At 44.1% G+C, this 16,478-nt stretch overlaps 1 protein-coding gene across 2 annotated transcripts in view; it reads right to left on the bottom strand.

Moving 5' to 3' along the window:
- NME7 (NME/NM23 family member 7) overlaps window positions 1-16,478 on the bottom strand; it is a 139,060-nt gene that overhangs the window by 122,252 nt on the left and 330 nt on the right. The window lies entirely within an intron of this gene.

Genomic DNA, 16,478 nt, shown 5'->3' with positions numbered 1-16,478 from the left:
CGGCACGCCCACCAGGGGCGAGCTCTGCCCACCAGGGGGCGATGCTCTGCCTCTCCGGGCGTCGCTCTGCTGCAACCAGAGCCACTCCAGCGCCTGGGGCAAAGGCCAAGGAGCAAGGAGCCATCCCCAGCGCCCAGGCCATCTTTGCTCCAATGGAGCCTCGGCTGCGGGAGGGGAAGAGAGAGACAGAGAGGAGGGGGGGCGGTGGAGAAGCAAATGGGCGCCTCTCCTATGTGCCCTGGCCGGAAATCGAACCTGGGTCCCCCCGCATGCCAGGCCGACGCTCTACCGCTGAGCCAACCGGCCAGGGCCTTATGTCATGTATTTCAATACAATTTTTAAAAAGTTGAGGGTGGAGACCACAGGTGATCAGATATTCCATTCATGCACTGACAATTCACTTCTAAAATATTTATCAACTGTCTGTCTGGAGCCAAGCTCTGTGGTCCACTCTGTAAATTCCAAGAAAGAATCCTTGACTTCAAGGAGGTTAGTAACGTAAAACCCAAATACATAAACAAGTCATTAAAAGTCAATACTATGTTGCAAGAACAATAACAGTGGTAAGAGCTAGCACTTCCTGTTTGATACTTGATATGTGCCAAGTACATAATTCTAAACCCGTATGTATTTTATCTAGACAACATGATGGGAGAGAGGGTATTTTGGTCTCCCTTTTAAAGATGAAACTAAGGCTCAGCTTATAAACAGGTGAACCCAGGGGCTTGGTTCCAGACCCCATGCTCTTAACCGCTCTCCTGAGGGTTGTGGAAAGGGTGTCTGGGGGAGCAGGACCAGGCAGTCTGCACATGCTGCTGTTTGCCGGGTCTCCAGAACCCTCAGTGAAACCCTGTCAATTTGATTTCTTGTTAGAGCAGATCTTAGAAAGCACCATGACAACATGCAAATGAGGCCATACTTGTCAGACCTGCAGTTCAATCCATGTGTTGAAAAACGTGTATTGCACTCCATGATGCTCTGTTTAAGAAAAAAAAAATTCCTTCACAATAAACAACAAAACATTTCCGTTCATATACAAGAGCTCCCTTGCCTAGGTCACACTTAAATGGATTCATACACGACATCACAGAGAGAGCCCTGCACTAACTAGAAATCTGATTTTCAGAATCTGCATGGTGAAGAGTTAGTAAATGGTCTCGATCGGTTTTAAGTGTGACTTCATAGACACTGTGGAGGACACTCTAGAGTCTAGAGGATGGAGCTGACACTTCACAGGCTTCCAGAGCTTCATCGAGGTCTCCTCCATGTTCTTATGCCAAACCCCCTGTGTCTAAGGGCCTGTGAGCTCAGGCCCGCTGCTCCCAGTGAGGGTCAGTGACACCTGGTTTCCCAAGAACAAACTTCACATTGCCTGGAGCACTGTGAGGACAGAGTGGTCCATGAAAGACTTATTACCTGACACAGGAGGCAAACACACAGAGCAATGCCTAGAGCTTTACTTCCATGCCACATGGTAAGTACAACGGAAACAGCAAGACGACAACTGAAAGGTCTGTTTCTCTCTTTCCATGGGCTAGACCTGAAGTCTTAGCTTGCTTTGTACTAAATCTTTACCAAATAGTCCTCCTCCAGGGCTTCTTTCAAGGATCAAGTATTTCTCGTACATTGGATTGTGTTAAATATTAACTCTAGTGTGGCCAGAGCCGGTCTGAGACTGTCTGGAGTGTCCTCAGAGGGCTACTGCTCCCTCATGAGTCCACCTTGAAAGGCAAACAGAAGGTGAGCTCCAGGGAAAAGGGCTTCGTGTAGCGTTCCAGCTTAGCATTTCTCATTCGCAGTCTGGCAAGCGTATTACATTAGGAGGAAAAGGCAGGTAAATTATTAAAATTAGTTCATTATTCCACTCCACTTAAACTCATTATAAACTAAGTAAAACTGTTACAATCACTTTTATCTTTTTAAGAAAATTACAGTTTAAGGACAAATGTTTTCTTCCTTTGTGAAAATATGATATTCAATATGAGGAGTCCACATATTTCCAAGATGGTATTTTCCTTTTCTTTTTTTTTTTTTTTAAAGTCACTTGAGATAATGTTGCAAAAGTCAAAGATATCATTGTTGGTCTTTAACAGAAAAAAAAGTCAATGCCACAGTAAATGGAACAAAACTGAGGTGTTTCCCCAGCTCTTAACCGCTCTCCAAGACAAGTACAGTAATCAAGACAGAGTAGTGCTGGCACAGGGCAGGTGGTCGCTTCTCCTGTGTGCCCACTCTGTCCTCACAGTGCTCCAGGCAATGTGAAGTTTGTTCTTGGGAAACCAGGTGTCACTGATCCTCACTGGGAGCAGCGGGCCTGAGCTCACAGGCCCTTAGACACAGGGGGTTTGGCATAAGAACATGGAGGAGACCTCGATGAAGCTCTGGCATGCACTTTCAACCTAATGCTGCTAAATGCTATTTAAAAAATGAAAAATGCAGCCTTGGCTGGGTTGTTCAGTGGTAGAGCATTGGCCCAGTGTATGGATATCCAGGATTTGATTCCCAGTCAGGGCACACAGGAGAAGCGACCACCTGCCCTGTGCCAGCACTACTCTGTCTTGATTACTGTACTTTTCTTGGAAGTTTTGAAACAACAAATGTAAGTCCTCCAGGTTTGTCCTTTTTCCAAACGATCTTGGCTGTTCTGGGTCCTTAACGTTTCCATATCCCTTTCAGGATCAGCTTCTCAATTTCTGCAAAAATATCTGCTGGGATTTTGACAGGCACTGCACTGAGTGTGTTACCACTCAAGAGAGAACTGCTACCTTCACAATATTTATTCTGCCGCCCCGTGAACGTGATAGGCCTCCATTCGCTGACAGCTTCAATTTTACACAGCTATGCCTTGTCGTTTTCAGTGGAAGTCTTGCACGTCTGCTAAAAATATTCCTAAGTATTTGTTCTGTGGCTGCCGCTGTGAATGGAATGATTTCTTAATTTCCTTTTCAAATTGTTCATTGTATACAGAAATACAATTGACCTTTCTATCTGATATAGTCTACAACCTTGCTGAACATTAGTTATGCTTTTTTTTTGTAGATTCCTTCAAATTTTCTACATTTAAAGTCACATCATCTGTGAATAAAGGGAATTTTACTTCTTTGTAGCCAACCTGAGGCTTCTCTCTCTCTCCCCTGCCTGATGGCAGCTGCTAGAGCCTCCGTTACAATGTTGTATAAAATCGGTGAGAAAAGCACGGAGTCTGAGTGTTTCTGAGTTATCGGTCCTTGGAGAAAATACCATGTGCACCTTAAGCGACGCAGACTCAAGTGGCTCTCAGCATGAACGGACCTCTGAAAAAGCAGTGGGGCCGGGACTACATCGGCAGGGCTAGAAGGACTGACTTGCAGACAGTATCTGAGGAGCTGCGAACGAGGAAAATCTTGTCCACCTTTTGGAATACATTTGCCTCTCTTATCCCACTTGACTTATGGGTTATTTTACTTAAGCAGTTTACTGTTTGAGGGCTTTCTTTAAATAAGATAAAGGATATGTTGATTGAGGAAAAGATTGTCAAGAAGACATTTCATAATCCCTAAAGAGGGCATTCTTCTCATCATTTAGCCTTTGGTTTTCTAATTTGCAAAAGGGAAAAGTGTGTGTCTTTGGCTTGAAAATAATCGGTGATACTGTGTCCTCTGTGGTTTCTAGGTGAACGGCGTTCCTATGCCACATCAATGTGATTAAAAGGAGAAGCGACTAATCCAATCCATACAGGACCTCTTTCCTGAGAGAATGTGTCCAATGATGGAAGAGTGCCACCTAGTGTTCACTGTGAATTTCCACACATCCGGGCCTCAGCCATTTTACCAACACCCCACAATTTTAGTCCTGCAATTATACATTAAATCACAATAATTTTGCAGAAGCCCTAATTTGGTATCAAAATATAAGTTATGACTTTTGAAGAAAATCTGTATTGCTCATATGCTTTAGAGATTCGGTTTTCAAAAAGGAAGCAAAGTCTTTACTTCTGTCTGTAGCCACACACAAAAAAGAAGAAATTAGCCCTGGCCGGTTGGCTCAGCGGTAGAGCATTGGCCTAGCGTGCGGAGGACCTGGGTTCGATTCCTGGCCAGGGCACACAGGAGAAGCGCCCATTTGCTTCTCCACCCCTCCGCCGCGCTTTCCTCTCTGTCTCTCTCTTCCCCTCCCGCAGCCAAGGCTCCACTGGAGCAAAGATGGCCCGGGCACTGGGGATGGCTCCGTGGCCTCTGCCTCAGGCGCTAGAGTGGCTCTGGTCGCAACATGGCAACGCCCAGGATGGGCAGAGCATCGCCCCCTGGTGGGCAGAGCTTTGCCCCTGGTGGGCGTGCCGGGTGGATCCCGGTCGGGCGCATGCGGGAGTCTGTCTGACTGTCTCTCCCTGTTTCCAGCTTCAGAAAAATGAAAAAAAAAAGAAAAAATAAAAAAATGAAGAAATTTACCTATAAAAAATAAAATATCTTGCCCCAAATTGCAGTCGATTAGGAAGAGCACAAGCCAGGCTAAACAGGTTCAAATCCAGGCCGTCACTAGCAGCATAAATTTGGGTGTGTTTTTTTTGTTTGTTTGAACTGAGACTGTTTAATTCTCTGAAAAGAACTTAATATAAAGTCAGCAGTCAATAAAATTATCAATATTAACTATTGATAAAAATAGATTTTCCATCCTGATTTATAAGTCAATTTCATTTCTAATTCTTTGTATAAAAAAGGGCCTAATTTGAGTATTTTTAAACCTCCACCAACGACAATAAAGAAATCCCCAGGTAAGATTTAAAGTGGATTTTTTAGCCACTGAAGGAATTATCAGGTTCAAACAGCTGCTCCAATGGAAGACGAGGGCACTTCACCTGCTTTCTAACATCTAATAAACTGCACAGCAAGGTATTAAACAATTTTAAAAAATGATTTTTTTAAATCCTGTTAAACTATTTCAAGAATATCTTTTTTTTTTTTTTTCTTTTTTCATTTTTCTGAAGCTTGGAAACAGGGAGAGACAGTCAGACAGACTCCCGCATGCGCCCGACCGGGATCCACCCAGCACGCCCACCACGGGCAACGCTCTGCCCACCAGGGGGTGATGCTCTGCCCATCCTGGGCGTCGCCATGTTGCGACCAGAGCCACTCTAGTGCCTGAGGCAGAGGCCATAGAGCCATCCCCAGCGCCCGGGCCATCTTTGCTCCAATGGAGCCTTGGCTGCGGGAGGGGAAGAGAGAGACAGAGAGGAAAGTGCGGCGGAGGGGTGGAGAAGCAAATGGGCGCTTCTCCTGTGTGCCCTGGCCGGGAATCGAACCCGGGTCCTCCGCACGCTAGGCTGACGCTCTACCGCGGAGCCAACCGGCCAGGGCTCAAGAATAGCTTGATGACAAAAAAATTAGGTTTAATATGTGTGCATGTAAAAGAATTTTTTTAACCCTTGGATTAATGTCATTTCCTTACCCTTGCAAATTCTCCAAATTTAATTCTCTTCTGAGCCAAATCCTGTCTTTAAGATTACAGATGCATTTGTGCAAATAAGAATTGAGCTGTAACACACAGGAACGGTCTCCTGACAGCTCTTGGTATTAATTCAGACAATCCATTAGCAATCCATTACTAAGGGCCTCCATGGGCCAGGCCTGGAGATGCAAAGGACCATGAGAAATGACCCCTGCCCTCCGGGAGCTCACGGCCCTCAGCGCATGGCCGAGCCCTCACCAGAAAAGCCAGAAGGCAGGTCTGAGGTCAACTGTTGACGCGACGTGTGTGTCTGAAAAGCGGATGGACCCCAGTGTCCACCAGCACTGCCTTCCCAGGGCATTCCTCCTCCCCCCTGAAGGCTGTACCTCTCTTCTCTGTGGACACCGGGCTCCCTTCTCCACGTGTGCATGCACGCCTATCTCTACAAGGCACCAAGAATTAAGACTCTTCAATGCATTAAGAAAGGAAAATGTTACGTAAATATCAGACATGATCATTAAAACTGCAGCTGTGCAATGCCTGTCAGGTGCTAGAGCGAAAGACGGGGGTTAAGAAGGGGCGAAACTGCCCTGGCCGGTTGGCTCAGCGGTAGAGCGTCGGCCTGGCATGCGGGGGACCCGGGTTCAATTCCCGGCCAGGGCACATAGGAGAAGCGCCCATTTGCTTCTCCACCCTCCACCCCCCCTCCTTCCTCTCTGTCTCTCTCTTCCCCTCCCGCAGCCAAGGCTCCATTGGAGCAAAGATGGCCCGGGCGCCGGGGATGGCTCCTTGGCCTCTGCCCCAGGCGCTAGAGTGGCTCTGGTCACGGCAGAGCGACGCCCCCTGGTGGGCAGAGTGTTGCCCCTGGTGGGCGTGACGGGTGGATCCCGGTCGGGCAGGTGCGGGAGTCTGTCTGACTGTCTCTCCCCATTTCCAGCTTCAGAAAAATACAAAAAAAAAAAAGAAAAAGAAAGAAAGAAGGGGCGAAACTGAGGGCTGGGGTGCTGCTCTAGACAGGGTGGGCAAGGAGGTCCTCTCTGACCAGGTGTCCTTTGAGCAAGGGATAAGAGAAGGCGCATTTCAGGCAAGTGGAAAAGTGTGGCTGAAGAGCATGTAAAAAGATGTTGAAAACTTATAAAAATATGTATCTCAAAATATTAAACCAATAAGGACACGCTTTAAAATTCTATTAATAGAAAAAAAATTCTATTAATAGAAAATACCTTTTGTACTTCAAAACAGTCACCAAATGTGTATGTCTTGTGCCCACCCACAATGCAGCAAAAGGGACATCTGAGTTGATAAGCAAAACGTTTAAAAGAAAGGAAAGGGGGCCTGACCTGTGGTGGCGCAGAGGATAACGTGTCGACCTGGAAATGCTGAGGTCGCCGGTTCGAAACCCTGGGCTTGCCTGGTCAAGGCACATATGGGAGTTGATGCCTCCAGCTCCTCCCCCCTTCTCTCTCTGTCTCTCTCTCTCTCCCTCTCTCTCTCCTCTCTAAAAATGCATAAAAAGGAAAAGAAAGAAAAGAAAGGGAAGGGGGTACTTGTTAAGCACTTAACTGTACAAGGCACTAGGCTGTATCTTGAACAATGAACCAGAGAACCTGTTTTCCAATGCCTTCTGGAAAATGTAAGGAATCGATGTTAACATTCATATGTATAACTTTAATTTTGGATTTATACATATTCACAAGTTAAAGAAAACCTGAAACTCAGGGAATGAAAAATAACACACACACAAAAAAGCTTTAAGGTTAACTGATGTTGTTTTTAATTAACACTCCCACACAGTGATTCATCTCTCCTCTCTGTTCCCATAGTAGGTAGGTTGTAACACCTGCCAATAACAGCAGCAGCAATGATAACAACAACATTGTATAAATGTGCGAAGCACCTCCTCGCACTTAATCATAACAACACTCCTACAAGAGAGCCGGTGGTATTATCATGTTCATTTTAGGAATAAGAATACTGGATTTCCCTAAGTCAGTATCAAGTATATAGTGTTTCTCTCTTCCTCCCCCTTCTCTTGTCCCCCAAGATCATGAGCTCCCTAAGAGAGAAAGCTTGTCTTACTCATCTACGTATCTCAGATATATGGCATGCAGCAAGAACCCATTAGTAGGACAGAAGAATGAGAACAAAAAGCTCTGCCCGTTTCTATGTAAGTGCTTTGTAAACTAATTTTGGTTCTAAATATGTTCTAGAGATGTGCCTCAACCTCTGTGTGTATTGAGAGGCAAGATAAAATCTCAAGACCATTACTAGATTTTAAATGGAAAGGCTGGGCAAAAAGTGATGATATAATTATAGGAGCCATTTTCCCTTTGGATATAGCATTTTAAATCAATTATAAAAAATATTGAGACACCTAAAATATACTAATATTCACCTTTCAGAGATTTGGTTACATGCAGTAAAATTCAATAAATTTCTTAAAGAGCCAGAAGACTTAACATAAATGATAGATGTGTACTTGCCACTAGATGGAGGAATTTCCCTTGTTCCCAAAGCCATATTTCTCAGCCTGGGTAGCAAGAACCAGATAGGCCTGAATGGGCTCATTGTACTTTCACAATCAAATCACTGAATAATAAAATTTCAAGACTCCCAGCTAATCCATTTAAGCTGAGTAGAATTTATGGAGCTCAGAAATAATCGTTGCTAAATACATTATCAGACATGCTTAGGTCTCAGGAACTATTCCTGCCTTCTCTCTCCTCCTCTCCCTTTCCCCTGACCTTTACTGTTTCCATCAAGAAAATGAACTATAATAGAAACTGAAAGAGAAGAAATTTAATATACAAAAGTAAAATGTAAATAACCACGAAATCGGACAATAACACCACTAACTTCAAATATTTATTCCTAAAACTTGTTTTAGAAATTAAATATCCTTCCATTTTCCCCAACTCTTTTCTCACTGGGCAGCATTCTGGTGAATATGAAAACAAAGCATTTCATATGTGCAGCACATTCTAGTTTATAGATTTCTTTCATATACATTATGTCCTGCGATCCTCACAAAAATGCTTTAAGGTACTCTGAACAGAAATTATTATTCTGATTTTATGAATGAGAAAACAGCTGCCCAGAAAGATTATATGTCACAGAATAAGTAAGTGCTGAAGCCAAGACTGCATGAGGACTGGAAACAAGATGTCTAGCTCTACACCAGCTCCACTGTACCACAACAGGCTGACGGAGTGGGCCAGACACCGCCTGTGAATAGAGGGAGGAAAGGTTTCCTCCCTCTTCTCTGTATAATATACAGGCAATAAATTCTGAGTTTTAACAATGTATAAGAGATGTGAAATAATAATTACAGGTAAGTATTAACAGTGGATCTATAGAACATAGTAAGTGATACTCTTTCTCCTGGGTAAGGAAGGTACAATTTTAAGTAAAAGTTCAAATCTTGATGAATGTGTGGAATGTATGGAAATGCCAGGTTAGGGCTTGGGAGAAACAGGCACAGTGGCCCACGGCCAGCAGAGTACAAACCGGCCAGGCGTTTCTGCACGTCACAAGGCCTTAGGAACGCACATGACTGCTCACCCAGTTATTCCATTTCTGATTTATTCTAAGGGAATAATTATGGATTTGTGTAAAAATGTATCTGCAAAAATATGCTAACTATGGTGTTAAAAGACCAAATTAATAAATGGATTGGTTAAATTAGAGCAAATAAAAGAATAAAATATAGTTCTTTTTTTTTTTTCTTTTTTTTTTTTCTGAAGCTGGAAACAGGGAGAGACAGTCAGACAGACTCCCGCATGCGCCCAACCAGGATCCACCCGGCACGCCCACCAGGGGCGACGCTCTGCCCACCAGGGGGCGATGCTCTGCCCATCCTGGGTGTCGCCATGTTGCGACCAGAGCCACTCTAGCGCCTGAGGCAGAGGCCACAGAGCCATCCCCAGCGCCCGGGCCATCTTTGCTCCAATGGAGCCTTGGCTGCGGGAGGGGAAGAGAGAGACAGAGAGGAAAGCACGGCGGAGGGGTGGAGAAGCAAATGGGTGCTTCTCCTGTGTGCCCTGGCCGGGAATCGAACCCGTAAAATATAGTTCTTTAAACTGATCTGAAACAATGTGTAACATACAGTACATGAAAAAAAAAACAGGTCTGTAAACAATGTATACAATAGAAGCATATTTTAAAAGATACATACATACATGGGCTCTGGCCAGTTGGCTCAGTGGTAGAGTATTGGCCAGGAGTGTGTATGTTCTGGGTTCCATTCCAGGCCAGGGCACATAGGAGAAGTGCCCATCTGCTTCTTCCTCCTTCAATCTCTCCTTTCTCTCTCTCTCTCTCTCTTCCTCTCCCGCAGCCAAGGCTCCACTGAAGCAAAGTTGGCCCTGGCGCTGAGGATGGCTCCTTGGCCTCTGCCTCAGGTGCTAGGAAGAGCTCGGTTAAGCAATGGAGCAGCTGCTCGCATGGGCAGAGCATCGCCCCCTAGTGGGCTTTCCGGGTGGATCCCCGTCAGCGTGCATGCAGGAGTCGGTCTCTGCCTCCCCTCCACTCACTGAATAAAGAATGAATGAATGAATGAATAAATAAATAAATAAAAGATACATACATGTATGTGTATATATATGTGTACATGTAGGTATGTGTGATGGGGATATTATACAAAAATATTAATAGTGATTGTATATACTCAGTGATATTTCAGATGAATTTAACTTTTTACCTCTATATTTTCCAATGTCTAAAAATGACTAGTTATACAACAGAGTAGGTTAAATATTTGATATAGATATAAATATAAATATATACATGAGTTTTATATATAGTATATGTTACATGTTCATTTACAGTATAATTTATCTGTCCTATATAAAATGCATTTATTACATATATATAACTTGTCTAAGAACTATAAGAAACAGGATGAAATTTAAATTTACATATATCCAACGATCTAGAGCCATTTGCATGTATATGAAAATACGTTTTTAAAATGAAAGCACTATGAAGAAGGCACAGTCAGGAGAGGCCCTGGCCAGCTGGCTCAGCAGTACAACATCAGCCCGGCGTGTGGAAGTCCCGGGTTCAATTCGCCGCCAGGGCATATAGGAGAAGCGCCCATCTGCTTCTCCACCCTTCCCCCTCTCCTTCCTCTCTGTCTCTCTCTTCCTCTCCCACAGCCAAGGCTCCATTGGAGCAAAGTTGGCCCGGCCCAGGCACTGAGGATGGCTCTGTGGCCTTTGCCTCAGGCACTAGAATGGCTCCAGTAGCAACAGAACAACGCCCCAGATGGGCAGAACATCGCCCCTAGTGGGCATGCCGGGTGGATCCTGGTCGGGCACATGCAGGAGTCTGTCTGTCGCCCTCTCCCAGCTTCTCACTTTGGAAAAAGTACAAAAATACCAAAAAAAAAAAAAAAAAAAGATGACTCAGGAGAAATAAACCATACCAACTTAATGAGGCAATATGCCTAGTGTTGAAAATCAACTTGGTTGAGTAGTACAGTCTAATACAGGGGTCCCCAAACTGCGGCCCCCTGAGCATCTGCATCCTGTGCTCCTAGAGTACTGTATGTGGCAGCGCCGCAAAGCAAAGCGCTGCGTCACTCATGTATAGTACTACTTCCGGTGACGCAGGACACACAGCTCTGGAAGCACATCATATCACTTGTTATGACTAGCAGTGACAAATATGGAACCAGACATTGACCATCTCATTAGCCAAAAGCAGGCCCATAGTTCCCATTGAAATACTGGTCAGTTTGTTGATTTAAATTTACTTGTTCTTTATTTTAAAAATTGTATTTGTTCTCATTTTGGTTTTTTTACTTTAAAATAAGATATGTGCAGTGTGCATAGGGATTTGTTCATAGTTTTTTCTTTAGTCCGGTCTGAGGGACAGTGAACTGGCCTCCTGTGTAAAAAGTTTGGGGACCCCTGGTCTAATAGCTATAATTTCTCACATCTAATTAACAGAAAGTCTTAAAATGTCAACAGCTTTTGAAAGTGAAGTAGTTTAGACTGTTCCAAGACTGTAGATCTTAAACGGTCCAACACACACAAAACAGTCTGAGACATGATGGAGGTCTTAGCTAATGCTCCAGTGATGATCACTTCTTAATACCAAGTGTATTGAATCAACCCTTTCTACATCTTGAAGTTACACAATGTTATATGTCAACTATATCTCAAAAGCAGTTGATAAAAAAAGAAAGTATGGGGGGAGGGGGGAAGGCAGAAAAAAAGACAAAGAGTTCCATATGAAGAAAACTAAGGCATTATATTAACCATTTGCTGTTTAGTTTTGCAAGTACTACTGGTCCCTGGCTAAGGAAGAATGTCACAGACTGCACTGGAAATAAAATATATGTAAAAATACTCTTTAATGTTTCTGCTTTCTAATTTAGGCTCTACTCTTTCTGACTTAGTTACTGCACATGATATCCTGCCGGGGGCTTTGGAACAGCAAGTGATCAGTTCAGGTAGCAGAAGGAATTCTGGATGGATAAGATGCGCATGCCAAAAACAAAGAGTAAACCTATTTAGGAGAAACTTAATAAAGCTGGAGCCTGAAACACATTTCATGGAATAAAACCCTGTTCTCTATTTAGCAATCACAAAACTCTTTTTGAAGAGTTAAAACAACAACTTGGAGACATTTGTTTAGTCTAATGCTTGTGGAATGTAGTTGATAATCTTTCAAGAGTTTAGTTGGATGAGCAGTTCATCTTAGATAACAGTATTCGAATAATGCTCTGTTTTAGAAGATAGATAACATTCATCTCACTTTATTAGTCACAAGAATCTTGGAATAATCTTCTCTGTTCTCTTTACACATCAAAGTAAACAAATGGACAACTCTAGTATAGTCTTTATCTTAAACACCATGCATGTGAGATGTACCAAACTTCAGATAAAGATGGTTCAAGAATTTGTAGGCAGCCTGACCTGTGGTGGCGCAGTGGATAAAGCGTCGACCTGGAAATGCTGAGGTCGCCGGTTCGAAACCCTGGGCCTGCCTGGTCAAGGCACATATGGGAGTTGATGCTTCCAGCTCCTCCCCCCCTTCTCTCTCTCTGTCTCTCCTCTCTCTCTGTCTCTCCCTCTCCTTTCTAAAATGAATAAAAAAAAATCAAAAGAAAAGAATTTGTAGGCAGAACCTAACCCTGGTGCCAAAAGATCTGACTGTAACCAACCAGAAGCAGACGGAAGCTGACCAGAAATTTTAACCGCAGTGATCAGGGAGCCACGCCAGCAGAGCAAAACACTTCCATCCTCAGCCACCTATAGAGAGACCATCGGCCTTTGATCCAACACAAATGCCGGTGACTAGATTGAACACCGGAGAGGCACTGGTCCTCTCTCTTTTTCCAAAGTCCTATTCGTTCTCATAAAGGGCTGACAACATCTGAATGGAAGAGAGTGCTATGCAAGAGAAACTTGAGCATTCTCCTCCAGTCAATTTCAGGTTTTCAATAATTTCAGAGTTTTTCCTGCCACACACAACAAAAATTGTCACTAGGCCCAAGGAGGAATAAAAAACATGCATGCCTTGAGAATTCAACCGTTTTGCCTTTTAAAGTGTATCTTCTTCAAAGCACACTTATACCTTGAACTTTGTCTTTCATGACACACAGCGTGAAATGTTTTATTTCAATTTATTCAATACATCAGAGCCCAGTACACACAATGTTTCATCCAAGTTACCCGTACTGTATGCAATGAATACGGTATCTGTTTTATGTTGTCTTCTTTCTTAATGCTGGCTACACACCACACATTAATTTCATGATGGAGTAATAGGTTAGAACCCATGATCTGAGAAACATGGGTGGTCTGGCCCCTGCCTGCCTCCTTAATCACATCTTACTCTGGTCCCTACAATGCTTCCATAGGCTGCCATCACCTAACTCCTGTTCATTTTTACATTAAATCACAGGTCAGTTCCTAAAATACGCTGCCTCAGGGTCTCTGATCCTGTTGTTAGTGCTGTCTGAAAACTTCCCCCAGGTCACTGCACGTCATCATTCAGGTGTCAAGATAAAAGTCACTTCCTCTGAAAGGCCTTCACTGACCACCCAATTTGAAGAAGCCACATACACAACTTCAGCCAAGGCAGAGGGTTGGGGGAGGAGTTCATTGCTCTTCGTGTTGTTGGGAAGTCTCAATGACAAAATGTAAAGCAGGCACAAAGACAAAGTACTCTGAAAACGTCCCTTTCCACCTCCCTATGCCATTGCATAGGCCACTGAATTTTAGCTATTGAAATTTAATTCCACTTGCTTTAAGATGGCTTTTCTGACCAAGAAGGGAAGAAGACATCCTCTAGTGTCCCCCAAGTACTTTGTACCCTCTCAGATCACTTGCCACATTATTTCTTCTTATTTTTAATCATTCAGCAAATAACTGAGTGCCTAACATGGTCTAAGCAAAAGTAGTGAACAAAAGATCTAGCCCTCTAATAGTTCACAGTTTAGCAAGGGTGACAAATCTATACACAAATAATTTCAACCGAATTGGTATGTACAATGACAGAGATGTGTACTACGTACAGCAGTAACAGAAAAGAATAAAGTGTCGACTTCATTCAGTAGGTAAGTGAGGCATCACAGGAGAAGAGATGCCTCATCAGGGTCTGGGAGGACTGCCAGGAGTTTGGCAGGCAAACAGTGGGTAAGCGTATGATGTGTAGAAGGAATCACATATGAAAAGTAGAGGGAACAAGCTCACTGCCAATCTGAAGTTTCCTGGTCTGTTCAATGAGAAGCAAGGGGCTAAAAGGCATGTCCAGGAAGGGAGAAGCATGAGAGCAGGCAGGCAGGAAAGTCCTGGGTCATGGCAGGCCTGGTGTGCCAGCCCAGAAACTTCGAATTTTATACGGTAGGGAATGGTAACATCAACAGATTTGGGTTCTAGAGAATTCCTTCTCATGGCAAAGAAAATAGTGGACTGGGAAACTGTCAGGCCAGACTGTTAAAGACGCCATTACAACAGTCCTAGGCAAGAAATGAGGAGATCTTAAACTAAACAGGATTTACTGACCGAGTGGATACGGAGACACAGGAGAGAAGGAATGCAGGGTCACTCTGCTATCTGGTTTAGGGTATAACACAATGGTATCACTCATTAACTCAGGGAGAGAAGAGAAACCCGGTAGAAAGACAGTAAGTCCAGTTTTGGTCACATCGAGTTTGAGAGCTCTTTGTGGTTACCAGGTAGAGATGTCCAGGACACAACTAGGTTAGAGTTTAGCAGGTCTGGAATGAAAACTGAAATTCAAGGAATGAAAGCTTAGGAACTAGGATAACTCATGTCGTGTGTGTGTGTGAGTATGTCTGTGTGTGCACACGCACACACACGCATGAGCACCCCAAGGAAAACATAGAGACCAAGAAGTGAAATTAATAAAGGTGTGAGTCTTGGACAATGGCATTTTGAAAAGCAGACAAAACCAGAAGGGAAAATAAAAATAAACATAAATACTGATTGTTACAGAGAGCCTAAAATAAGTTTTGAGAAGTAATCATTTGATTTAGCACTTACAAGCGCATTAGAAACTTAAGCAGGAGAAACTCCATTACAGCATTCAGAGAGGAAGTCAGATAACAGAATATAGAGGATGAGAGGAAAGAGGGAGAAGCAAGTGAAAACACTCTGCTTTCAAGAAACACCAGACAGAGGCTGTGTTTTTGTTTTATTTCATTTTTCTTAAAATACACGATTTTGGCCTGACCAGGCGGTGGCGCAGCGGATAGAGTGTTGGACTGGGATGCCGAGGACCCAGGTTCGAGACCCCGAGGTCACCAGTTTGAGCACGGGCTCATCTGGTTTGAGCAAAAGATCACCAGCTTGGACCCAAGGTCGCTGGCTCAAGCAAGGGGTTACTCCGTCTGCTGAAGGCCCGCGGTCAAGGCACATATAAGAAAGCAATCAATGAACAACCAAGGTGTCCCAATGTGCAACGAAAAACTAATGATTGATGCTTCTCATCACTCCGTTCCTGTCTGTCTATCCCTGTCTATCCCTCTGACTCTCTGTCTCTGTAAAAAACAAACAAAAAAACACGATTTTGACACCCAGGAGAAGTGAAGAGGGAAAGGCTAAAATCTCACAGAGAGAGAGAGGGAGAGAGAGAGAGAAAAGCAGAGTCTTGTCATGAATGGGAGGGAAGAGCTAAGGAAAAGGTGGATGTGTTATCCTTCCACACCTCTTTCTCTACACAGGAAACACAAGACTGAATGGTGGATAAAAACATAGATCAATGTGTAGGTTGGGGGGCAGGAGATTGAAGCAATTGACAGACTCTGGCATCTGCTTAGGATGGAGGAAAAGCGGACAGGTAGGGCAGGGTTTGCAAAGGGAAGGTTTGACTAGGGCTCTGCGGGAAAAGGGCAGGGGCAGTCTGGGGTAACAAAAAGGACCGCTAAGTGGTAGTGACGGAAAAAGATGGGATGCTAAGTGGGGGAAAGGGGGCACTGCTGCTAAATCCACAGCTATATCCACCTGACAACAATCCCTGTCTAGCCTCCAGTCCGTTATTCACAAATATTTAAAACATCTGGTCATTACGTGAATTAAGTAGAACCCTGGTGTTCTCAAACAGATCAAGTGACTTAAAATCACTTGTAGGCTTAAACACACACACACACACACACACACACACACACACACACACCAAAAAATCCCCCCCACACACACACACCAAAAAATCCCCCCCACACACACACACCAAAAATTCACACACACACACACACACACACACACACACACACACACACACACACAAAATCCCGCAAATCCTGAGCCCTACTCCTATTAATTCAGAATTGCTGCGGGTGAAGCTAAAGCACGTGAATTTTCCAGAAGCCCTCCAAGTTATCTCGGGATGGGGGCCTTCTGGCTAAAAAGCCCAGACCTAGAAGGAATCGACTGGCTCTTCCCAGGTGGCCCTCAGACGGGGTGCGGGACAGCATTCCGCCACACAGGGGAGCGAGGACGAAGACCCGGGGGGGATCCGAGGTAGTCAGCACAACCTCTTCCGGGAAGCGCGCTACGGGGGAGCCGAGAGCTCGAAACATG

This window comes from Saccopteryx leptura, chromosome 2 (assembly GCF_036850995.1).
Source record: "Saccopteryx leptura isolate mSacLep1 chromosome 2, mSacLep1_pri_phased_curated, whole genome shotgun sequence".
Taxonomy (NCBI): domain Eukaryota; kingdom Metazoa; phylum Chordata; class Mammalia; order Chiroptera; family Emballonuridae; genus Saccopteryx; species Saccopteryx leptura.
The sequence above is the reverse complement of the archived record's forward strand: the minus strand, read 5'-3'. Positions and strand labels throughout refer to the sequence as shown.